The sequence below is a fragment of the Cebidichthys violaceus genome, unplaced genomic scaffold (genome assembly GCF_023349555.1).
Source record: "Cebidichthys violaceus isolate CVI_PGR_0920_01 unplaced genomic scaffold, fCebVio1.0.p SCAF_22, whole genome shotgun sequence".
Lineage (NCBI taxonomy): Eukaryota > Metazoa > Chordata > Actinopteri > Perciformes > Stichaeidae > Cebidichthys > Cebidichthys violaceus.
Window position 1 is genome coordinate 9,697,496 of NW_027176395.1, and position 9,375 is coordinate 9,706,870.

Consider the following 9,375-nt stretch of genomic DNA (forward strand, 5'->3'; position numbering starts at 1 on the left):
TGCCTCACCTCGCGTGTCTCCTCCTCTGACATGCGCTAATTCAGCGATTTTGATTATAAAAATGCTTGGAATGATTGGAATCACACATTTATAGCAGAGATCAGTAGAGAAATATTAATATTTATTTTATTTTAGCATTATTTGTTTTTTACTTGTCTCACCTGCCTCCCCTGACCGCACGTCCCTGCCCTGAATCCTTCTCTCTCCTATCCCCTGATACTGCTGCTGATCTTCTCCTCTCCATCCTTACTTCTGCTTTGGACAAACTCTATCCCTTCATCTCCAGGCCTGCACGGCCAACCCCACCTGCCCCGTGGCTGTCGGACTCAGTGCGTACTGATAGACGGAGCCTAAGAGAGGCTGACCGTAAATGGAGAAAAGGCAAACTCCCGGAGGACCTTCTTAACTTCCAAGCTCTTCTTTCCACTTTTTCCTCTTCTCTATCTACTGCTAAAGCTGCGTTCTTCCGCTCTAAAATCCTAACCTCTGCTTCCAATCCTAAAAAACTCTTTGAAACTTTCACTTCACTCCTCCAACCCCCACCCCCCTCTCCTACTTCCTCCCTTCTCCCTGATGACTTCGCCAACTTCTTTGACAAGAAGGTAAACGATATTAGATCCTCTTTCTCTCAGCCCCCCTCTCTCTGTCCACCCTCTCCCTCCCTCTCTGTGTCCCTGTCCTCCCTCTCCCTCTCCACCCTGCCCAGCCCTGCCCCCACAGCTCTCCCTCCCATCTCCATGCCCCATCTTACCCTATCTGGCTCCCCTCTCCCCCACCAGTCCAGGTTCAAAGTGGGTCACTCGACAGTGACAGCCCTCCTTGTGGTGACAGAGTTGCTTCACGCCGCGAGAGCTAACTCTCTCTCCTCTGTCCTGATACTCCTGATTCTCCTGGACCTGTCTGCGGCGTTTGACACTGTGAACCATCAGATCCTCCTCTCCACCCTCGAAGGGATGGGCGTCTCAGGCTCTGCACTCTCCCTGTTTGCATCCTACCTGACAGGTCGATCCTACCAGGTGACCTGGAGGGGGGCCGTGTCGGAACCACGCATGCTGACTACGGGGGTTCCGCAAGGTTCAGTCCTGGGCCCCCTTCTCTTCTCGCTCTACACAACATCTCTTGTGTTATTCGCTTGCATGACTTCTCCTACCATTGTTATGCCGATGACACCCAGCTGGTCTTGTCATTTCCCCCCGGTGACACCCAAGTGGAGACACTCATCGCTGCGTGCTTGGCTGACATCTCAAAGTGGATGACGACACACTACCTACCTCAAGCTCAACCTAGACAAAACCGAGCTACTGTTACTCCCGGGGAAGGGTTGCCCGCACCGGGACCTGTCCATCACCATTGATGATACCGTGGTGACGCCGACTCGGACTGCGAAGAACCTGTGTGTGACCCTGGATGACCAACTGTCATTCTCAGCAAACATTTCATCTGTTACACGCTCCTGTAGATTCCTGCTCTACAACATCAGGAGGATTCGCCCCTTCCTCACTGACGAGATGGCGCAGGTGCTCATCCAGGCTCTTGTCATCTCCCGCCTGGACTACTGCAACTCTCTACTCGCCGGAGCCCCGGCGTCGGCCATCAGACCTCTGGAGCTTGTTGAGAAAGCCGCAGCTTGCCTGGTGTTCAATCGCCCCAAGTTCTCCCACACAACTTCCTTTCTCCGTTCTCTACACTGGCTACCTGTAAGAGCTCGCATCCAGTTTAAGACTCTGGTGCTAGCCTACAGGGCAGTGAAAGGAACAGCTCCTTCCTATCTCCAGGCCATGGTCAAGCCCTACACTCCAACCCGACCACTTCGCTCTGCTGCCTTGGGGCGATTGGTTGCCCCGTCGCTCAGAGGTCACTGCGGCCGATCGAACCGGTCACGGCTGTTTTCTGTCCTGGCCCCACAGTGCAATGAACTTCCCACTGACGTCAGGACAGCAGAGTCACTGCCCATCTTTCGGCGTAGGGTGAAAACCCACCTCTTCAGGAAGTGCTACCCTGAGCCTTCCACTTAGCACTTATTGTATTCATACTAGCTTGTCGCACTTATTGTATTCGCATTACTTTTTTGCACTTACTGTTTTTGTTTGTTTCTGCACTGTACTTTGGCTCTGAGTTATGCTCTGCTTCATGCTCTTAGATGCTTGTTTGGAAAAGGAGATGTACTTATGACTTCTGGTGACTAGTAGTTCTTTTGATTACCAATGTTGAATGCACTTATTGTAAGTTGCTTTGGATAAAAGCGTCTGCTAAATGACTGTAATGTAATGTAATTACCTAGGGACACCCGGACTCATTTAAATGTAAGACCAGACGTAGCTGTAATGTATCCGGTGAAAAAATGACCGGCAAAATGATTTTATCACGGATAAACGACTACAGTCACAGAAATTTTCTGATCATAATCAATAAAGCGATATGTGTTGCTGGTGTCTGTTGGCTCATATCTCGGTGATGCATTGTTGTAGCGGAATATGACTCATATGTGCGTAATCCTCAGGTTGCTGGTGTTCTTTTGATCATATCTATCATGTGTGTTTACTGCATGAATTAACACAGTAGTAGAGCCAGAAATATGGCGAGTGGGTTGCCTAGGTGGCGCTATATGGATTTTGATATATGGTAATAACTTTATTAAGCTGTTGAGTTGTGTTTGGAGCATGTAAAAGCGGCTTACATGGTCTTGTAGCCCAGGCTCTGTGGTTTAATCTGAAATATAACATCATTATATTCGTTCTTCATAAGTGCATTCTTATTCACTCTGTACGCTAAACTTTTGCTAAACTTTCTCCACAGCCCCAAAATGGTGTGCTCGGGCTCAAGAGGTAAAAGAAAATCCAATGCAATACCTCTTTCCAGAATGGGCACAGAGAAAAGTTCAGCTTAAAACTGGTATACTGTGACCATTGAGGTGTGTGAATTTTCCGGAGTGATTTTTGTTTTTTGGCAACAAACTACTGGCAATTACTGGCAACCAATAGTTGTAAATGAAACAAATATGTATGTATGTGTGTGTATATATATATGTATATATATAAATATATATATATTATACAATACAGCTCAGAACTGGTAATGCAATTTGACGTCATATAAAACTTGCAACAGAAGCTATTTTACCTACATCGTAATCCTGAAGTAATAAAAAGTGTTTATAATCCAAAGGGAAAAAACCTGAAATCCAGGAATAAAGGATGGGTAAAATCGGACCGGATATGGGTAAAATCGGACCAGATCTCAGTAGAATAGGACCAGTTCGGGTAGAATCAGAGCAGACATGGGTTTCTTCGCTACAAACACTAAACACAGTGCATCTTGTCCTTGTGCATAAATTACATATATAAAGTTACAATTCTAATGCTGCTGTGATTTCCATATCAAATAAAATAAACATGACATAACATAACATAAATAGTACCTGGGGTGGAACCAGTCCAGAATAGGGTAGAATAGAACCAGATCTGGGTGGAATAGGACCAAACCAGTGGTATTATCACCACTGATTAACTGTATGTAGGCTTGTACAGTCACTGAACTATTGCTAAAAGCTTTTGGTAGGATCATATCTAATCAAAAACTGACATTCCTCCTACATTTGTATTGGCCGAGATTTAGCCCAATTGTCCCAACCCAATTGTCCCTTTTAATCTCATTTTCCCCAAACAATATCTCCAGTTTGCTCTGGAGGAGAAGGCTGAAATATTGAAATTTAAAGAATTATTATTAGGGCCCGAGCACGACGAAGTTGAGTCGAAGGCCCTATTGAAATTCAAAGAATTATTAGGGCCCGAGCACCGACGAAGTCGGGCGAAGGCCCTATTGAGATTCTAATGTTTCTTATTATTAGGGCCCGAGCCACCAACAACGTCGGGCCAGCGAAGGCCCTATTGAGATTCTAATGTTTCTTATTATTAGGGCCCGAGCCACCGACACCGTCGGGCCAGCGAAGGCCCTATTGAGATTCTAAAGAGTTTTATTATTAGGGCCCGAGCCACCGACAACGTCGGGCCAGCGAAGGCCCTATTGAGTTTCTAAAGATTATTAGGGCCCGAGCCACCGACAACGTCGGGCCAGCGAAGGCCCTATTGAAATTGTATGGGGTATTATTATTATTAGGGCCCGAGCCACCGACAACGTCGGGCGAAGGCCCTATTGAGATTCTAAAGAGTTTTATTATTAGGGCCCGAGCAACCAACAATGTCGGGCCAGCGAAGGCCCTATTGAGTTTCTAAAGATTATTAGGGCCCGAGCCACCGACAACGTCGGGCCAGCGAAGGCCCTATTGAGTTTCTAAAGATTATTAGGGCCCGAGCCACCGACAACGTCGGGCCAGCGAAGGCCCTATTGAAATTGTATGGGGTATTATTATTATTAGGGCCCGAGCCACCGACAACGTCGGGCGAAGGCCCTATTGAGATTCTAAAGAGTTTTATTATTAGGGCCCGAGCAACCAACAATGTCGGGCCAGCGAAGGCCCTATTGAGTTTCTAAAGATTATTAGGGCCCGAGCCACCGACAACGTCGGGCCAGCGAAGGCCCTATTGAAATTGTATGGGGTATTATTATTATTAGGGCCCGAGCCACCGACAACGTCGGGCCAGCGCAGGCCCTATTGAAATTGTAAGGATTATTATTAGGGCCCGAGCCATCGACAACGTCGGGCCAGCGAAGGCCCTATTGAAATTCTAAGGGGTATTATTATTAGGGCCCGAGCCACCGACAACGTCGGGCCAGCAAAGGCCCTATTGAAATTCTATGGGGTATTATTATTAGGGCCCGAGCCACCGACAACGTCGGGCCAGCGAAGGCCCTATTGAAATTCTATGGGGTATTATTATTAGGGCCCGAGCAACCGACAACGTCGGGCCAGCGAAGGCCCGATTGAAATTGTAAGGATTATTAGGGCCCGAGCCACCGACAACGTCGGGCCAGCGAAGGCCCTATTGAAATTGTAAGGATTATTATTAGGGCCCGAGCCACCGACAACGTCGGGCCAGCGAAGGCCCTATTGAGATTCTAATGTTTCTTATTATTAGGGCCCGAGCCACCGACAACGTTGGGCCAGCGAAGGCCTTATTGAGATTCTAAAGAGTTTTATTATTAGGGCCCAAGCCACTGACAACGTCGGGCCAGCGAAGGCCCTATTGAAATTGTATGGGGTATTATTATTAGGGCCCGAGCAACGGACAACGTCGGGCCAGCGAAGGCCCTATTGAGTTTCTAAAGATTATTAGGGCCCGAGCCACAGACAACGTTGGGCCAGCGAAGGCCCTATTGAAATTGTATGGGGTAATTCAGTGTGGCTTTGTGGCACAAGGCAGTAATACTGCCTGTGCCAAAGCACACTGACTGTAATCCTGCGGGCTTATTATTATTGTTGGAATGCTGATTCAGCATTCCAAGTATTGTTCTTCGAATCTTTATTCTTCAACTATTTCTTCCGTACGTATTTTGGCACTTAATAACTTCCACATTTCTTAAGCTACAGAAACCGTTCAAATATGAAAATGTTCAGCTTTTTCAGGAGAGGGGTGCTATGTCTTTTTATGTTTCTAATCTTTCAACTTTTTTAATTATTAAGCATTTTGCAATTTTTTTTTGAATGGGATGTCTATGGAGAGACTTTTCAAATCCTCTTAAACTTGTTCAACTTTCAGATCATTCTACTTCCTCATACTTTCAGCTACAGACACCATTTGAACTTTCAAATGTTGAGAAAACCCTGATCAATGATTGTATGTTATAATCATTTTGATATCTTTTATACTTTTTGAGCTGTAGCAATTTTGCTTTTATGTGTTTCTCAGTCCTTTTCTGCTTTTATAATGGGTGTGTATTGCGCAGCTTAGAATGCGTGATGTCACCGCTAGAGTGAAGAGAAGCTTGAGATTCCTGTGAAAAAAATATTTGTCTTTTGCGACTGACTCCTCAATTTTCACTCTACATGCATAATTTTTGGATGGAAACGTAGCTAATCTTGTCCTTGTCGTAGACATATGACTGTGGAATCTCACAGATTTACACATTTGGCTCAAAAGCCTTTACTTGAGAGGAAAACCAACTTTCTCCTCCATAGACCCCAATGTTAAAACGTACTTCAAAAAAGTCTTACACAGACAACCGTACCCCATTTCTAAATCGCCATTGAAGCCACTTTTTTTTACACTACAGACACAATTTTCGCATGATCTGTTCTTCAAGTCATCCTCCCTCTCCAGTATTAATATTGGAGCAATAGGGGCTATGGTTATGGTGTTTTGGGGGTTTTGTTTGACAGGTGTTTCCCAGTCTTTTCTCATGAAAAGGCAGCCAGGCTCACAGGTGTTCGTGCTTGAGCTAATTACTGATGTTTATAAACACACAGACGCACAGACACAAGCCTCACTCTATCTCTCTGTGTGTCTCTCTCTCTCTGCGTGTGTATCTCTTATACAGTCATTCAGGTATTAGAGACTTTTAGAGGACCCCCCCTACACACACACACACACCATTTTAAAGTACAAGCCCCACCGAATGAATTCCAACTGAAATGCTTTTGATGAAGCCTGTCATTTAATAACCTGTTTGTGTTTATCTAACATTATGATTCAGTCTCCTGTCTAACCCACCCAGCCCCACCCTTTCAAAATAAAAGCCCCATGGATTAACTGTATTTAAACATTAAGCTCAAAATGAGGCTTTTTTTGTTGAAATAATTAATGCTCTTACTAATACTACGACAACTGCTGCTAATATTTCTAGTATTACTACTACTGCTACGAATACTACTAATACTACTTCTACTACAACTTTTGTTGTTGCAACTATTACCACTACTACTACTGCTATTATTACTACCACTACTGCTAATACGACCAGTACTACTATTACTTATACTACAACTGCTACTACTACTACTACTGCTGCTATTCATGCTACTACCAATACTAATACTACTACAGCTAATAGTATGAATGCTACTAGTATTTCTACTACTGCTATTACTGCTACTTCAAATACTGCCATTACTGTTACTCATACTACTACTTCTTCTACTACTACTACTGTTATATTAAATACAACAACCAATACTACAGCTATTACTACGACTACTTCAACTACTTCTTCTAATTACTAATACATCTACTACTAATAATACTTCTACTACAACTACAACTTCTACTACTACTATAAATATATCTAATGCTACTAATACTTCTACTTCAAACAATACTTCTACTACAACTTCTACAAATATCACTACTGCTGACATTTTTTAAGCCACAGAAACCATTCAAATATCAAAATGTTCAGCTCTTTCAGGAGAGGGTGATATGACTTTTCATGTTTGTAATCTTTAAGCTTTTTGCAATGTTTTTTGAGTAAGATATCGATGGAGAAAATCTTCAAATCCTGTTAAACTTCTTCAACTTTCAAAGCCTTCTTCTTTCTCATATTTTCAGCTACTGACACCATAGTTAGACGTGTCAACTAGAAGGGTTTTCAGCAGTGCAGTTTAAATGCTTTTGGGCTTCAACATTTTTCAGACAGGTACTCTCTCATTTCTGTATTTTCAGCAATGTTTTTGCAATTCATTTCAGCTTTCAGCTTTCAGCATTCCAACGCATTTTCAGCAGGAAATGCATTTTCTAGTTCAGTGTGGCTTTGTGGCACAAGGCAGTAATACTGCCTGTGCCAAAGCACACTGACTGTAATCCTGTGGGCTTATTATTCAGTGTGGCTTTGTGGCACAAGGCAGTAATACTGCCTGTGCCAAAGCACACTGACTGTAATCCTGCGGGCTTATTATTCTTATTCTCCATCTTCCACATCAGAGTTTGCCGTGAAACTTGCCCCACAGCGTTGCCAACACCTGCTCAAAAAGTAATTCAACACGTGCGGCTTGATCGGGAATCGTGAGCTATGACTTTTATAAGAAATTCGTCCAGCGGTTTCCCCGAAAATCGCGATCTACGATGAAAAATCGGCCCATTGACTTGAATGGGATTTCGGCGTGAAGAAAGCAAAAAACATTTAACTTTGGACCCATATTGACCAGCCATACTTTAACGTAGAAACATGATTCAAAGTTTAAAACGTAGACAAATTGATGGACGTTATTGAGCAAAATGGACATTTTGCTAGCTAGCATAGTTTTCATGAAGTCACCGATTTAGTTTCAGCAAAACTTTGGGTCTGTTTGAGATTTTATAATGGGTGTGTATTGCGCAGCTCGTTAAGTGCTAGAGTGATGACATCACGGTCTGAGTGGAGCAGAGCAGGAAAAAGTTCTGTGATTTTTCCAAACAAATTGCTCCCATTCCCACAATTTTTACTCTTTATACACCATTTTTGGCCAAAAAGCTTGGAAATGTTGTGCTGGTCGCAACAAAGTGTCTATGGAATCCAACGGACTTACACATTTGGCTCAAACAGCCGTGGAGCGACATGAATTCCAACCGACTGCCCCATTAGACCCCATGTTAAATCAGAAAAGAAATTTGTCAAAGAAAGCAGACGGTACCAGTTTTGTAACTTGCGCTGGCGCTCACATTTATAACACTATAAACATAAAAAACATACCAGGGCGTTCGGCAGAGTCTTATCTCTCTCACGGTGCACTTATTTTATTGATTGGACCCATGGTTTTGGTATAAAGTGCATTTGTTTGACAGGTGTTTTCCAGTGTTTTCTCATGAAAAGTCTGCCAAGCTCACAGGTGTTCTTAATTCAGCTAATTACTGATGTTTATAAACAAACAGACTCACAGACTCTCCAGGCCCTGCGTCGTCACCATGGCAACCAGTGACACGCACGCACGCGCTCTCTCTCTCTCTGTCTGTCTGCCTGTCTCTACACAGAAGGATTTACAAATAAATGTGACTCACAAATGCACGCAGAACAAATATATTTCTGCATTTGTATGTATTTGTGTGTGGATGTTTTCTATTTGTTTGTGGAATTGTGTGTATTTGTTTGTGGATCTCTTCACATTTGTTGGTGGGTTTTTTGAGACTCCCCTGCCTGGCCGGATTCACAAATACGTTTTTTTTAACATGGACCTATCTGTAGCCAATCAGATGTCAGCCTCATTTTCAAGCAATCACATGAGCGCAGCTCCCCCCTCCCCACGAGGCTGCCAGCTGTGTTCACACCAAACGCAGGGCGAATTATTCGCGCGATGAGATTACATACAAAGTCTTTGCACAGACGTGATGAGACTGCAGTGACGCAAATTTGGCGCGGCGCGTTTGAGGCGGCGCGTTTGAGGCGACGCGTTTGAGGCGACGCGTTTGAAGCGACGCGTTTGGGGCGTTTGGAGCGACGCGTTTGGAGCGACGCGTTTGGGGCGTTCGGAGCGACGCGTTTGGGGCGACGCGTTTGGGGCGTTTGGAG